We start from the raw sequence: 18,086 nt of genomic DNA on the forward strand, positions 1-18,086 counted from the left end.
AAGATCATGTTACACGGACGGATCAAAGCTAGAGGACAGAGTGGGCCTGGGAGTCAACATTGAGAACCCAAAGACTGAGATCTGTTTTAGACAGCCTGACCATAATACGGTCCTGCGGCGGATATCCGGGCGATCACGGAATGCATGAGATGGTGTGGTGCTTATGCGAGGACGTCGAGTGTGAACATCTTTACGGACTGCCGTCAATAAATGTGGTTAACCTGAAGCCTTTCGGGTCGGCGCAGTCCGAGTTAAGGAGTGGGCGACAAATGGGCATGTAACACTGTGGAACAAAGAACAGTTGATAGGACATCGAAAATTCTATGGGTTGATCCGGATCGTGAGAAGACGAGGCTATTACTGAAATGATGTAAGAAGGAGGTCAGTACAGCTTTTGGTGCCATTTCGGGACACAAAGGGCTACGAGCTCACTTATGTAAAATCGGTGAGGCAAGTGATAGCATGTGTATGGCATGTGGGAAGGATGATCAGACGTTGAAGCATTTCCTATGTCATTGCCCGGCTTTCGATGCTAAAAGACACCGGTACTTAGGTGAGGACAGAATACCAAACATGAACCAATTTAGGGGCGTGGCATGGAAAACAATTAAGAATTTTGTAAGTAACACCGAACTCCAAACTTAGAATATCTTTTCGAGGTTACTTTTTAGTATTTAGAGCTCACAACATGCCGATTACTGGCTTAGGTGTATGTCCATAGGGGCATATGGCGGATTAATATCCGCAACCTCTTTTCAACCTAACCTAACCTAATACAATTCACTTAAGTACCGCCAACAATATATATATTAAAAATAGGTATCCTGTGGTATAGCTTATTACAACTTGGTGCATTTGTTTGTAAAACCCAGAAGGAAGAGAAATAGACCCATTGATAAGTATACCTGTCGACTCAGAATCACTTTCTGATTCGATTCAGTTTTGTCATGTTAGCTTGTTTACGAACACCTAAGTCATAGGAACACCTAGACGATCACCAAAAATCATGAATGAGCAACGAAACTATACAGGAAATAAACCACCGGAAACGTCAATGCAACGCTCTGCTACGAGCAAAATCAAGTATAACAGAAACCGCAGCCACGATTAATATCGCACCTCCGCCCCGCTGGTCAAACGCCTAGTTATCAGAGATAAGTGAATATATGTTAATATACTGGCAGAGCACGCCGAAAATATTGCTAATATTGGAAACATGAGTGGCCTTTACGAGTTAATAAAACAAATGAGCGGCAACAATATAAGGACAACGGCAAAATAAATGATGTGAACGGATCGGCATTGGCATCGCCCAAATAGCAATTAGAGCTATGGCGCGGATTTTTCAGCTCCAAAGGACCAGCAACCGAGCAAGTATACTCCGCCCCTATAATCTTCATGGGCGCCGAAACCCCCGCCCGAAATAACAATAAATAAGTTCATGGTAAGCCTTCTGCTGCTGCGTATTTCGCCTGCACTTTACAGCATTTTGAGGCAGCATTAGGGAAAAAAAAAGGATATGAGAAAAGATTTGCTCTGCTATTAGAGCGATATTAAGATATGGTCCGGTTTGGACCACAATTAAATTATATTTATGTTGGAGACCTGTGTAAAATGTCAGCCAATTCGAATAAGAATTGCGCTCTTTGTGGGTTCAAGAAGTAAAATAGAGAGATCGATTTATATTGGAGCTGTATCGGGCTATAGACCGAGGAGGCTCAAGAAGTCAAGACCCCAGATCGGTTTATATGACAGCTATATCAGGTTATCAACCTATTTGAACCATATTTGGCACAGTTGTTGGATATCATAACAAAATACTACGTGCCAAAATTCATTCAAATTGGATAAGAATTGCGCCCTCTAGAGGCTCAAGAAGTCAAGACCCAAGATCGGTTTATATGACAGCTATATAAAGTTATGAACCGATTTGAACCATACTTGACACAGTTGTTGGATATCATAAGTAAACACGTCGTGCAAAATTTCATTCCAATCGGATAAGAATTGCGCACTCTAGAGGCTCAAGAAGTCAAGACCCAATATCGGTTTATATGGCAGCTATATCAGGTTATGGACCGATTTGAGCCATACTTGGCACAGTTGTTGGATATAATAACGAAATACGCCGTGCAAAATTTCATTCCAATGGGATAAGAATTGCGCACTCTAGAGGCTCAAGAAGTCAAGACCCAAGATCGGTTTATATGGCAGCTATATCAGTTTATGAACCGATTTGAACCATACTTGACACAGTTGTTGGATATCATAATTAAACACGTCGTGCAAAATTTCATTCCAATCGGATAAGAATTGCGCACTCTAGAGGCTCAAGAAGTCAAGACCCAAGATCGGTTTATATGGCAGCTATATCAGGTTATGGACCGATTTGAACCATACTTGGCATAGTTATTGGATATAATAACGAAACTCGTCGTGGAAAATTTCATTCCAATGGGATAAGAATTGCGCACTCTAGAGGCTCAAAAAGTCAAGACCCAAGATCGGTTTATATGGCAGCTATATCAGGTTATGAACCGATTTAAACCATACTTGACACAGTTGTTGGATATCATAATTAAACACGTCGTGCAAAATTTCATTCCAATCGGATAAGAATTGCGCACTCTAGAGGCTCAAGAAGTCAAGACGCAAGATCGGTTTATATGGCAGCTATATCAGGTTATGGACCGATTTGAACCATACTTGGCACAGTTATTGGATATAATAACGAAACACGTCGTGCAAAATTTCATTCCAATGGGATAAGAATTGCGCACTCTAGAGGCTCAAAAAGTCAAGACCCAAGATCGGTTTATATGGCAGCTATATCAGGTTATGAACCGATTTAAACCATACTTGGCACAATTGTTGGATATCATAACAAAACACGTAGTGCAAAATTTCAGCCTAATCGGATAGGAATTGCGCTCTCCAGAAGCTCAAGAAGTCAAGTCCCCAGATCTGTTTATATGACAGCTATATCAGGTTATGAACCGATTTGAACCATACTTAGCACAGTTGTTGGATATCATAACAAAATACTTCGTTGATTCAAATCGGATAAGAATTGCGCCCTCTAGAGACTCAAGAAGTTAAGACCCAAGATCGGTTTATATGGCAGCTATATCAAAACATGGACCGATATTGCCCATTTACAATACCAACCGACCTACACTAATAAGAAGTATTTGTGCAAAATTTCAAGAGGCTAGCTTTACTCCTTCGGAAGTTAGCGTGCTTTCGACAGACAGACGGACGGACGGACGGACAGACGGACATGGCTAGATCGACATAAAATTTCACGACGATCAAGAATATATATACTTTATGGGGTCTAAGACGAATATTTCGAGTAGTTACAATCAGAATGACGAAATTAGTATACCCCCCATCTTATAGTTGAGGGTATAAAAATGGGTCAATGGAACCATAGTGCAGTGTGGTTCTCATTGTTAACCGTGGTTGGGAATACGGCGAAATCGTTCTGCATCCCAAAAAATACCTTCTAAGCCTCATACGATCGAATCAATAAAATGATATGGAAAGTAGTAGTAGTAGAGGGTGCGCCAGAGAAACTTACTTATGTGAAAAAACTCCCGAGCAGTGAGTTGGGTGGAGGGAGCGTCCCCAAGTTTTTTTCTATATCCAGTCAGTTACCATCATGCTTAGGTCTAGGGAGCAGCGGGCCTTCGTCGTCGAGATAATAGTTACCATGAATGCAGCTCGTTACAGGAACATGATCGACTAATTTTTTCTTCCAAGCCTTAGAGAAATGAATCCAAGCCTTAGAGAAACTCAACTCTTATTCGATTTGGCAGATACTTTGCACCATCACATTTCCTATGACCTCCAATAGTTTTGCTAAGCATAGTTCCAAGCGGTCTAATACTTGATTTAGGCCCCCATAAACCGATCTACCGATTTTATTTATTGAACCTCTAGAGGGGGCAATTCGGCTGAAAATTCGCACGATGACTTCTGCTATGATGTTCAATATCTATACCAGGTATACCAAATCTGTCCATGACCTGATATAGCTCCTTCATAAAGCTATCTCTCGATTTGACATTTTGAACACCCACAAAAAGCAATTTATACCCAAAAACACAAAAAAAATCCATGAGAATTTTTGACGCCCGATTATCGTTTTAAGTTTCTGTTTAAGTTTAAGTTGATTCGGATAAACTCAATATGCTTTTACTTGTTTTCCTCAACTAAAATCAGTTTCGCAGGTTACCCTCAAGGTTAGGTCAGTTGAGACGGCCCTTCATAATATGGTTCGAGACGTCTCTCCAACTGGAGGGGTACACGACCTTCCTGAATAGCATTGAAAAACGTGGAGAAAGGTTTTATAGCCGCCGCCCTAGTCCGCATGGTGCTCAACCGTATATCTTCCGGCGGACGGATTGTATGCAACGCAGGAAATGCAAAGCAGAATTATTAGCGAAATAGTGTGGTCAGAAGGCGAATGACAAGGAAACGCTTCAGAAAGGTGTGTTCTCGCCGATTCTCTAGAACCTACTCAGAAAAAATGTGTAAATTTTCTGTTTTTAATTATCGTTATTATTGATTTTTCACTCATTTTCAATAAACACGATATTTGATTCACAATTTCATAAGTGAGGTTGTAAATGTAGTTATCATTTTCATTATATTTACCAATATTTTCATTAACAATAATAAATATATTTACAACTTCAGTTATTGGGTTTACAATTTTCTCTTTTGGCACCAAATCAGTCACAAATTATAATTGGATTTACAAAATTTTAAATGCTAGTTTTTAATTATCGGCAAAGACCTGGTTTTGTAAATCCAATTATAATGATAATTGATTTGATTCCAAAAGGGGGAAAAGTTGTAGATATAATTATTATTGTTTATTGTAATTATTTGTAAATATAATTTCTATGATATATACATACATTTACAACCGCCCTTATGGAATTGGTTATTAGAAATATTAATAATAAAAAATATAATAACGTGTCTATTGAAAATGAGAGAAAAATCTACAAAAACACTAATTTAAACAAAACCTACACCTACCCTAAAGGGTGATTTTTTTGAGGTTAGGATTTTCATGCACTAGTATTTGACAGATCACGTGGGATTTCAGACATGGTGTCAAAGAGAAAGATGCTCAGTATGCTTTGACATTTCATCATGAATAGACTTACTAACGAGCAACGCTTGCAAATCATTGAATTTTATTACCAAATTCATCCAACCAGAAATGAGCCTCATCGCTGAACGGTGAATGAACACATTTCGAACCGAACACTGATTTTGGTAATAAAATTCAATGATTTGCAAGCGTTGCTCGTTAGTAAGTCTATTCATGATGAAATGTCAAAGCATACTGAGCATCTTTCTCTTTGACACCATGTCTGAAATCCCACGTGATCTGTCAAATACTAATGCATGAAAATCCTAACCTCAAAAAAATCACCCTTTATAAGTACAATGTGGAGCTATATCCAGTTCTGAACCAATTTTGATGGACCTCGTCGAACAAATATGTTCAAAATGTTATAACTACGGTTGACAAATGACAACATTATTGCAAATTACCCAAAATCTGACGAGCATGTATAAGGGAGCTATATCTAATTCTAAACTATTTCGAGCAAACTTCTCAGATAACGTGGTAGTCGTCGGGGAAAGCGTTGGGCAAAATTGTTGCAAGATTGGTCAAACAATGCACTTGCAGTGGCTCTTGGGGTGAAAATCTGGCGATATACATATATGACAGCTATATCAAAATCTGGGCCGATATCTATGAAATTCGGCAGTAATATCGAGGAAAATCCATCCTGCAAACTTCCGAGAGAATCGGTTAAAAAATTAGCACTTTCTAGCAATATTTCTCAAAATCGGACGAACATATATATGGGAGCTATGCCAAAATTTGAATCGATTTCTGCAAACTTCTCAGATATTGTGGCAGTCGTATAGCAAAGCGTTTTGTAAAATTTTTAGAAAGATGGGTCAAAATCGGGCGATATATATAGTTTGAGAGAATTGGGTAAAAAATGACCATATCGGAGCTATATCCAAATCTGAACAGATTTAAGTGAAATTCACCTGTAATGTCGGGAGTCATATGAAAATCCTTCCTGCTAAATTTCGAGAAAATCTGTTAACAAAATAACATTTTATTGCAATCGGACGAACTTATATATGGGAGCTATATACAAATCTGAACCAATTTTTTCCAATTTCAATAGGCTAGGAAAAAATTTGAAGACGATCGGATAAAAATTGCACCCTGTAGTTCGTACACAAATTAACATGGACAGACGGACATAGCTAAATCGAATCAGAAAGTGATTCTGAGTCGATCGGTATACTTATCAATGGGTCTATCTCTCTTCCTTTGGGGTGTTACAAATTAATTCACTAAGTTGTAATACCCTGTACCACAGTAGTGGTGTAGGGTATAAAAATGATATTTTTTTTTTTTTTTTTTTTTTTTTGACAAATGAAATTTTATTAAATCTCAACATATAAGGACGTCGTCCTACTAATCTGAAGTAAATTTCTGTCGATGGTCAGCGAGATCATGAAAAGTTTACAAGAAATGGGTTGAGGATTAACCTATCGTATTTTAGAATATCTTCTTTAGACGGGACAACTCTGCAGTTGATTCGAAACTGTCCTGGAAAAGGAAATACGCTGCGCGCTTTCTACTCCTGTAGAAGGATGTTCGGTGGGAAGTGGGCAGTTAGCCCCAAGATAATAAGCTGAATGTACAGCCATTATGAGACCAATTCTGACATAAGGAGCACTGGTATGGAAAAAGGCAAAAGGTGCAAAGACTGGGCTGCGTCGGAATCACGGAAGAGTTAAACGCTGTCTGGTTAGGAAGCGAAGCTAGATGTGAAACCTATTGAGGACTATATTCGAAAGTGTTTTGCCATTAGGCTAAGGGAACTCCGCATAATGACGAAGAACAGGTAGAGCTACAGTTCCATTCTGCTTGCTGTGGATACGGTAGGTGGACTGAGTAGAATCTCTGACCTAGACGAATTAGTGGTAGAAACTTGAGAATTCGCTTTCTCGAGAGAGGAGTGGAAGAGGAGGTTGATACCTCGGTCTGGGACGCAATTGGGAGTCTATTCCGAGACACTCAGCATCGGTATGTCAGTGAGCCAGCCGGACGAGTTCACGGTCTTTCAGGCAGAGGTGTATGGCATTGCGAAAGGCCAAATGATTTACCGTCTTCGTAGCTCAGAATTTACGTGGATATTATAACGGTCCTCCTTTTTGTTGAAGGACAATTAAGTCGAATTGTGTGACATTATGCTTGCCATCCCAAAATTAAGTGCTGGCTCACTAAATGTCACTAACTTGGTTTCCCAAGCTTGAGTCCCGGGAAATGAAAAACCGCACGAATATGCCAGGAAGAGCTCCTCCACATCGAGGGAAGCAATCCCCAGTATTTCATACTTGCCACTTGTCGAACTACTAAACATAGTATAAGAGTTGGCTAGTGCGGAGTCGTGGTGAGGTGGGAACCTGTATATGGATGGCGAAATCTCAAGACACTCTTACCGATGACCGAAGCACAGTGGGATAGATCCGAAAAACAATTGGTAAAAATATGCCATTTGAGAACGGATCGAGATAACTCCTTGAAATTTGAAATGGGTAGAGCTGAGGTGTTGTCGAGATCATTAAGATTTAAGGCCCTAGATGGTCCGAGCTCCTCTTGGAAAGACCCTAAAGTTGGTCACCTCGGCATTTCAAAAAATTGTTCGGGCGTTTAAGTCTTAATTTGTGGCCGATTTTCAAATTTTTTACTGGATAATGAACTGAAGTTTGAACAACTTAAATGGGTGCAATATGAAGTTAACCATAGGCAATTTTTTGTTAAAAAATTGGAAAAAAAAACTAGATCAGGTTCTCCATTCGGGCTAGTGTTTTTTTTTTACTTTATATGTCTCCTAAACACAATATTCGTAAGCCAATTTGAAATCATCTCTACATGAAGTGGGTATTTTGGGTATTTTTGTAAAAAAAAAATGGGCCAGCCGATTTTAAAATCGGCTTTTTTTAGTAAAGTTGCTATGGATCTCCCGATTTAACTTCTTGAGCCTCCAGAGGTCGCAATTATTACCCGATTTGTATGAAATTTTGATATGCTTAAAGTCAATGTTCTTAACCATGTTTCCAAAATGGGGCCGAAAAATTATTTTTTAAATTATAATCGAAAATATTGAATTGGTGCTAGTTTGTGCAGCTGAAATTTAACTTTTTTGAAGAAGAAGAACACTAAAAAAGAAATTAGTGTGGCCCAAGTCAGCCCTTTTTAGATCTACTCTGCTGACATTTTAATTTGACAGTTATTGCTTCATATTTTCTAACCATATGCTCATTTCTGTGACACCACCTGTCGTTGACAAATGAGCTTTCAGTTATATGCTCTTTAAGACCTTATTCCATTTTGGTACCCTAATTTAAAAAAAATCCATTTTGTTTAAATAAACACACATTTTATTTTTTTGAAAAAATTTATGTAGCATTCATTTGTAAAAAAAACCTTCATATGAAAACATCGTTTAGCTGAAGGGGGACCAAAAATAATAAATATATTTTTTTAAATCATCTTATTTAAAAGGTTTTTTTTTAAGGATTAGTAACAAATGTCATAACAATTTTCATTTTAGATTTTTGCATTTTTGTTCACCGGGGCAGCACTGTTTGGCGTGCCACAGTGTGATACCTTTTTGGAGAGAAGCTTTTACTTATATCCACCACCGAAGGATGGGGGTATATTTATTTTGTCATTTCGGTTGCAGCACGTCGACCCTATAAAGTATACATATTCTTAATCGTCGGAAAAATCTAAGACGATCTAGTCATGTCCGTCTGTATGTCTGTTAAAATCACGCTACAGTCTTTAAAAAAATAATGACATTCAGCGGAAAGTATGGACAGATTCTTTTTTCGTCCGTAGGCAGGTCATGTTTGACGATGGGTTTCAAATTTCAGCGAAATCGGATAATAAATGTGGCTTTAATGGGCCTCAGAACTTATATCGGCAGATCGATCTATAAATCAAGATATAGTCCAATATACTATATCTTGATTTATAGACCGATCTGCCGATATAAGTTCTGAGGCCCATTAAAGCCACATTTATTATCCGATTTCGCTGAAATTTGAAACAGTGAATTGTGTTAAGACTTTGAACATCCTTCTTCAATACTGCCTGGATAGGTCCAAATTTGAATATAGCTGCCATTTAAATCGATATCAAGAATAAAGGTCTTGACCCCATTAAAATCGCATTTATTTTCCTATTACGCTGAAACTTAGGGAAGTGAGTCGAAGTTCTTGTTCAATTTGGCCCAGCTCTGTCTTGATTTGGATATAGCTGCCATTTAGACCTATCTCTTGATTTAAGATATCAGGACCATTTAGGGGACACTTTTTGTAATAAACCAATTTCGCTGAAATTTAGCACAGTGGGTTCTGATTGGCTCATTCGAATCGAGTATGGTCAAGATCGGCCTATACTTGGATATAGCAGTGATATACACTGATCTCCCAATTTAAGTCCTTTTTACTCTATTTTGCTGAAACTTGACACAGTGGGCTGTGTTAGGCTCTCCGACATTCGTGTTCATATCGCCCAGATCGGTCTATATTTTAGATATAGCTGCGATATAGACCGATCTCCCGATTTAAGGTCTTGGACCTATAAAAGGCCGATTTATTGTCAGATTTCGCTATTATTGGAACAGTGAGCCCTTCTAAGCTCTTTGACATTCTTGCCTTATATGGTACAGATCGGTCCATATTTGGCTATAGCTGCCATATACTTATACCGATAACCCGATTTAAGTTCTTAGGCTCATAAAGCATGCATTTTTATCCGATGAATAAGGTACAAAGAGTTGTGTTAGGCCCTTACATAGGCCTCCATTATATCCACATTAATATCAAAATATAGGCCGATCTTAATCATATTTATTTGGTGCAGGTCCCGAGAAGCTTTATACAAGTAACATTTCCAAATTTCAGCAAAATAGAGTGTTAACTGCTGATTAAGTTCCTAAATCGGCAGATCGGTTTGTATGGCAGCTATATATAATATGGTCCTATCTGGACCAAATTGGGATAGGATGCTAGTTTTTAATTATCGGCAAAGACCTGGTTTTGTAAATCCAATTATAATGATAATTGATTTGATTCCAAAAGGGGGAAAAGTTGTAGATATAATTATTATTGTTTATTGTAATTATTTGTAAATATAATTTCTATGATATATACATACATTTACAACCGCCCTTATGGAATTGGTTATTAGAAATATTAATAATAAAAAATATAATAACGTGTCTATTGAAAATGAGAGAAAAATCTACAAAAACACTAATTTAAACAAAACCTACACCTACCCTAAAGGGTGATTTTTTTGAGGTTAGGATTTTCATGCACTAGTATTTGACAGATCACGTGGGATTTCAGACATGGTGTCAAAGAGAAAGATGCTCAGTATGCTTTGACATTTCATAATGAATAGACTTACTAACGAGCAACGCTTGCAAATCATTGAATTTTATTACCAAATTCATCCAACCAGAAATGAGCCTCATCGCTGAACGGTGAATGAACACATTTCGAACCGAACACTGATTTTGGTAATAAAATTCAATGATTTGCAAGCGTTGCTCGTTAGTAAGTCTATTCATGATGAAATGTCAAAGCATACTGAGCATCTTTCTCTTTGACACCATGTCTGAAATCCCACGTGATCTGTCAAATACTAATGCATGAAAATCCTAACCTCAAAAAAATCACCCTTTATAAGTACAATGTGGAGCTATATCCAGTTCTGAACCAATTTTGATGGACCTCGTCGAACAAATATGTTCAAAATGTTATAACTACGGTTGACAAATGACAACATTATTGCAAATTACCCAAAATCTGACGAGTATGTATAAGGGAGCTATATCTAATTCTAAACTATTTCGAGCAAACTTCTCAGATAACGTGGTAGTCGTCGGGGAAAGCGTTGGGCAAAATTGTTGCAAGATTGGTCAAACAATGCACTTGCAGTGGCTCTTGGGATGAAAATCTGGCGATATACATATATGACAGCTATATCAAAATCTGGGCCGATATCTATGAAATTCGGCAGTAATATCGAGGAAAATCCATCCTGCAAACTTCCGAGAGAATCGGTTAAAAAATTAGCACTTTCTAGCAATATTTCTCAAAATCGGACGAACATATATATGGGAGCTATGCCAAAATTTGAATCGATTTCTGCAAACTTCTCAGATATTGTGGCAGTCGTATAGCAAAGCGTTTTGTAAAATTTTTAGAAAGATGGGTCAAAATCGGGCGATATATATAGTTTGAGAGAATTGGGTAAAAAATGACCATATCGGAGCTATATCCAAATCTGAACAGATTTAAGTGAAATTCACCTGTAATGTCGGGAGTCATATGAAAATCCTTCCTGCTAAATTTCGAGAAAATCTGTTAACAAAATAACATTTTATTGCAATCGGACGAACTTATATATGGGAGCTATATACAAATCTGAACCAATTTTTTCCAATTTCAATAGGCTAGGAAAAAATTTGAAGACGATCGGATAAAAATTGCACCCTGTAGTTCGTACACAAATTAACATGGACAGACGGACATAGCTAAATCGAATCAGAAAGTGATTCTGAGTCGATCGGTATACTTATCAATGGGTCTATCTCTCTTCCTTTGGGGTGTTACAAATTAATTCACTAAGTTGTAATACCCTGTACCACAGTAGTGGTGTAGGGTATAAAAATGATATTTTTTTTTTTTTTTTTTTTTTTGACAAATGAAATTTTATTAAATCTCAACATATAAGGACGTCGTCCTACTAATCTGAAGTAAATTTCTGTCGATGGTCAGCGAGATCATGAAAAGTTTACAAGAAATGGGTTGAGGATTAACCTATCGTATTTTAGAATATCTTCTTTAGACGGGACAACTCTGCAGTTGATTCGAAACTGTCCTGGAAAAGGAAATACGCTGCGCGCTTTCTACTCCTGTAGAAGGATGTTCGGTGGGAAGTGGGCAGTTAGCCCCAAGATAATAAGCTGAATGTACAGCCATTATGAGACCAATTCTGACATAAGGAGCACTGGTATGGAAAAAGGCTGTGGAGAAGGGGGCTCGCAACAGAGAGTTCTAAAAGGTGCAAAGACTGGGCTGCGTCGGAATCACGGAAGAGTTAAACGCTGTCTGGTTAGGAAGCGAAGCTAGATGTGAAACCTATTGAGGACTATATTCGGAAGTGTTTTGCCATTAGGCTAAGGGAACTCCGCATAATGACGAAGAACAGGTAGAGCTACAGTTCCATTCTGCTTGCTGTGGATACGGTAGGTGGACTGAGTAGAATCTCTGACCTAGACGAATTCGTGGTAGAAACTTGAGAATTCGCTTTCTCGAGAGAGGAGTGGAAGAGGAGGTTGATACCTCGGTCTGGGACGCAATTGGGAGTCTATTCCGAGACACTCAGCATCGGTATGTCAGTGAGCCAGCCGGACGAGTTCACGGTCTTTCAGGCAGAGGTGTATGGCATTGCGAAAGGCCAAATGATTTACCGTCTTCGTAGCTCAGAATTTACGTGGATATTATAACGGTCCTCCTTTTTGTTGAAGGACAATTAAGTCGAATTGTGTGACATTATGCTTGCCATCCCAAAATTAAGTGCTGGCTCACTAAATGTCACTAACTTGGTTTCCCAAGCTTGAGTCCCGGGAAATGAAAAACCGCACGAATATGCCAGGAAGAGCTCCTCCACATCGAGGGAAGCAATCCCCAGTATTTCATACTTGCCACTTGTCGAACTACTAAACATAGTATAAGAGTTGGCTAGTGCGGAGTCGTGGTGAGGTGGGAACCTGTATATGGATGGCGAAATCTCAAGACACTCTTACCGATGACCGAAGCACAGTGGGATAGATCCGAAAAACAATTGTTAAAAATATGCCATTTGAGAACGGATCGAGATAACTCCTTGAAATTTGAAATGGGTAGAGCTGAGGTGTTGTCGAGATCATTAAGATTTAAGGCCCTAGATGGTCCGAGCTCCTCTTGGAAAGACCCTAAAGTTGGTCACCTCGGCATTTCAAAAAATTGTTCGGGCGTTTAAGTCTTAATTTGTGGCCGATTTTCAAATTTTTTACTGGATAATGAACTGAAGTTTGAACAACTTAAATGGGTGCAATATGAAGTTAACCATAGGCAATTTTTTGTTAAAAAATTGGAAAAAAAAACTAGATCAGGTTCTCCATTCGGGCTAGTGTTTTTTTTTACTTTATATGTCTCCTAAACACAATATTCGTAAGCCAATTTGAAATCATCTCTACATGAAGTGGGTATTTTGGGTATTTTTGAAAAAAAAAATGGGCCAGAATTTATTTTTGGCTTATTCCCATTTCGGGGAATAAGCCAAAAAAGCCGATTTTAAAATCGGCTTTTTTTAGTAAAGTTGCTATGGATCTCCCGATTTAACTTCTTGAGCCTCCAGAGGTCGCAATTATTACCCGATTTGTATGAAATTTTGATATGCTTAAAGTCAATGTTCTTAACCATGTTTCCAAAATGGGGCCGAACAATTATTTTTTAAATTATAATCGAAAATATTGAATTGGTGCTAGTTTGTGCAGCTGAAATTTAACTTTTTTGAAGAAGAAGAACACTAAAAAAGAAATTAGTGTGGCCCAAGTCAGCCCTTTTTAGATCTACTCTGCTGACATTTTAATTTGACAGTTATTGCTTCATATTTTCTAACCATATGCTCATTTCTGTGACACCACCTGTCGTTGACAAATGAGCTTTCAGTTATATGCTCTTTAAGACCTTATTCCATTTTGGTACCCTAATTTAAAAAAAATCCATTTTGTTTAAATAAACACACATTTTATTTTTTTGAAAAAATTTATGTAGCATTCATTTGTAAAAAAAACCTTCATATGAAAACATCGTTTAGCTGAAGGGGGACCAAAAATAATAAATATATTTTTTTAAATCATCTTATTTAAAAGGTTTTTTTTTAAGGATTAGTAACAAATGTCATAACAATTTTCATTTTAGATTTTTGCATTTTTGTTCACCGGGGCAGCACTGTTTGGCGTGCCACAGTGTGATACCTTTTTGGAGAGAAGCTTTTACTTATATCCACCACCGAAGGATGGGGGTATATTTATTTTGTCATTTCGGTTGCAGCACGTCGACCCTATAAAGTATACATATTCTTAATCGTCGGAAAAATCTAAGACGATCTAGTCATGTCCGTCTGTATGTCTGTTAAAATCACGCTACACTCTTTAAAAAAATAATGACATTCAGCGGAAAGTATGGACAGATTCTTTTTTCGTCCGTAGGCAGGTCATGTTTGACGATGCACAGTGGGCCAAATGGCAAAAAAATTGGAAATAAGTCTACAACTTTTTATCTGTTGATTTTAGCCATACAAAATGTTCTAGACATTTGTAGAGGAGGACATAGGCTTTCAGAAAAGTGCTGTTGTTGGTCCATATCTTTAATACAGGGTGAGCTACAGGGTGTCAAAGTTGACCACTTTTGACTTCTCCAAGCTTCTGGGGGCCATAACTTTTGATCTACTCAACCGATTTACATGATTTAGGACTCTAGAGAAAGAGCTTGACAAGATCTAAAAAACTTATGCATAAAGTACCATGCCATCGTGTACTGTTAAGGAGTTATGAATTGTTTAATTTTAAAATATGAAAATTTGGCCTTGGTTTTTTTCAGTGTTTTTTAAATAACTCCGTCAATTTTAAAGCTATAAACTTCATACTTCACACAAATTATGCCAGCATATGTGTGCATAAAATACAAAAGGAATCACGTGAATATCTTTGGCGGTTTAAAAATGGCATCGTTTTCAATATGAAAAATATTTTTTTTGTCAAAAAATTGCAAAATTTTTCAAAAAAGATACTCCCATTTCCTTTAAGTTTTCGCAAACTTTGGCCGTCAAAGCATTATCATTTCTTTCCATTTTCACAAAGTCGAGGTATTAAGAAAAGTTTTAAGTGCTAATTTGGCTAATTTCGATATCAAACAACACCGTTATCTTAAGACCAAAATGGCCAATTTTTTTACTAAACTTCAAAAGTTTCTCACTGGAAAAAAAGTTCCACGGGGATTTTTTCGCTTTTTTTGAACTTAAATGAAAGCTTAAAATGTTCCCAACATTTTAAGGTATGTCTCGCCATATCCTAGCCATAAATGAGATCGTAGCGATCAAAATACTGAAAAAAGTCAATTTTCAAGTAGTGCTATATTCATTGCTAAAAAACAAGTATTACGTCACATTTTATTGCAAAGATGTTAAATAAACTTTTATTTGGTAACACTTCTTCTACAAAACACAAAAAGAATCATGGAAATATCTCTATTCTATTCCATTTTATGGAACCGGCAATAAAAAAGTCAATTTTTCAAAAAAGTCGAATTTCCCAAATTTTGTTTTTGTTGTCCTAATTGCACATGACACACTATAGCCATATTTACGCAACATACCTTATCGTAAAGGAAATTTTCATACCTTTCCAACAATGTATAAAACATTTCTCAACTCGGATTCTATCTACTCTAAAATTCATTTACACTTCATTAAACTCTATATAAAAATGTCTATTTGTGAAATGGAACCTTATATGGGGCCTACACTAAAACATTGATAGATTTGCCCAGGGTTTACAATACAAATGTGTTAGAATAAAAAAAGGTCTCCTGCCAAAGTTTAAAAAAATTGGAATAAAAATATGTGTTTTAGAGCGAAAACACTTCGCATCGGCGTGCGTTTATATGTATATTAGCTACTCCCAAAATAAAAAAGCATTTTAGTTTTGTATTATTTGATTTTATTCTCTACCAAATAATCTAAGGTATCAAAATTTAAAAGCTCTTTAATTTGAATGGCATCGGGATCGTCCTTATCTATATCGTCACATATTTTTGGTAGCCATTTAGTTCTGATGCTGTATAGTACCGGATCAGACGATAACAATAAATATTGAAGTAAATCATAATTTTGGTTAAATTTGGTGCTCTTTCGGGTATTGAAAAGCCGGAACTGTTTAACATCTCTATTACGGGATTCCTGAGCTTCTTCTGTAAGTTCTCCTAACGGAAGTATGTTGTATTCCACAATTTCCTTGCCATGATGTAAGACTTTATGTACTGTCGGTGTTAAAGCTTTCCACGAATATAAATCAGATAAAATGTTTTTTGTGTCATTACTATAAGCTTCAAATTTGGTTGAATTTATCATCTTTTTGCTATTGATTACAGCCAAAATCACTTTGAATCGTCTTAGCAAGTGTTCATCAAGACCGGTTATTTTAGATGTCGATACGGGGTCCTCAAAAAACCGCCTTGCCGAGTTGCCATCATTTGTGCTTCCGTATCCGTAAAGAGGTTTATCTATTATAAGTCCCTTTTGTTTAAACTCCAACTGGATTCGATTCTTCTCTTCCTGCCTCATTTTGTGAAGATCTTGGTTGTTTCTAGCAGAGACATCGCGGTTTCCAGGGCTAGTCCGATATTTAAGGTCATACGATAAATGCAAACAATACTCCATGAATCGAATTCTACAGTGCAGGGGCGAAATACCGAAATTGAGCGCATTTTCGTTTACTAAATTTTCATCAGACTTGTCCTCGAATTGCCCATTCTTCTTGCCACAAATATTGCATCTCCAATTGGACATAACGCCAGTTAATGCGTTTGCCACCTTTCCATCGATCATAGTGAGTTGTAGTTGAAACGAAACTTTTATATTTCTTCCCAATTGGTTTATAACAATCATGGGTAATGCAGCAATTTCTTCCTTTATTTCGTTCACCAAAGATCGTGTTGTGTTCCGGTCTTCCTTTGTATACTCAAACCGAATTGGGCGACATAAATATTTTGACCCAGGTGTTCTATTTATCCATATATCTTGAAATGCATTTTCTTTCGATGATGAAGATTGGTCCTTGTACAATCTCATTCTCAATGGTACTAATGATGCCATGAAAATTGATGCGAAGTTGGTATCTATTTCTGTTTGTTGCTTATATTCGGAAAATCCAGATGATCCATCACAACCCCATTTGCTGATCAAAACCACTTCGGAATTATTACATGTGTTCAACTGTTCTTCAGTAAAATTAGAAATAATTCTAACAGCTGTATTTTCAACAAGATCAGCAAGTTTCACTCTTGCTTTTAATTCGTCCACGTATATATTTGATGGCACCATTTTCGTCCTGGTGTTGTACAATTTATGTTTTGAGGGTAAACAACCCCATCCTTTTTCACGAAGAGCCTTCCTCATTGTTGAGTATTTGTTTCTTGAGAGGCCTAGGTTCAAAATCAGGGCCAGTGCATCTTCCTCCGTGAATTCTGTAGTCGATTTTGGAGTTGGAATACTTTCTACCATTCTCTTTACCCTTTTCGGAGATGCTAATGGTAAAACATCGACAATTCGTCCAACATTTTTTGGTTGTGTTTTTAACAATGCTGTTTTGAACGTATCTTTTATTAAATTTGGCGGATGTGCCGCCAATAGTTCCTCTTGTTTTTTCTTTTTGGTTTTCTCCGTAACTTCGTCGTATGCTTTGCTAGGCCGGCCGGGAATCAGCGGTTTAATTTCAATAAGTAGATCCGATTTCAGCCACTTCTCATACATTTTGAAAAACTTGATTTTTGCGAATGAACATTCTGGCAACCTTCTCTCAAATGATTTGTAGAATTTTTCAAGTTTGTCTAAAGCGTCTTTATTTAGCCTTATTCCATATATGTGGTCCAAAGTGTAAACAAGTTCCTTAAATGACTCCGTGTATGATTTGGAATCATTTTTGATGTCCCATACAATTTTCGAAAGAGTGGAATACTTCAGTATGACTTCCATAACTTATAAATGTCCTTTACGCCTCTACAAAATATAATGAAGAAAATTTGGATTTTGTTCAAATATTTATGCAATATATTCACAATTAATGACCCATTTCAGGTATCAGACGCAATCGTAAAAAGGGGTCCAAAGTGCCTCTTTT

The sequence above is a fragment of the Stomoxys calcitrans genome, chromosome 3, assembly GCF_963082655.1.
Source record: "Stomoxys calcitrans chromosome 3, idStoCalc2.1, whole genome shotgun sequence".
In the NCBI taxonomy this organism is placed as follows: Eukaryota; Metazoa; Arthropoda; class Insecta; order Diptera; family Muscidae; genus Stomoxys; species Stomoxys calcitrans.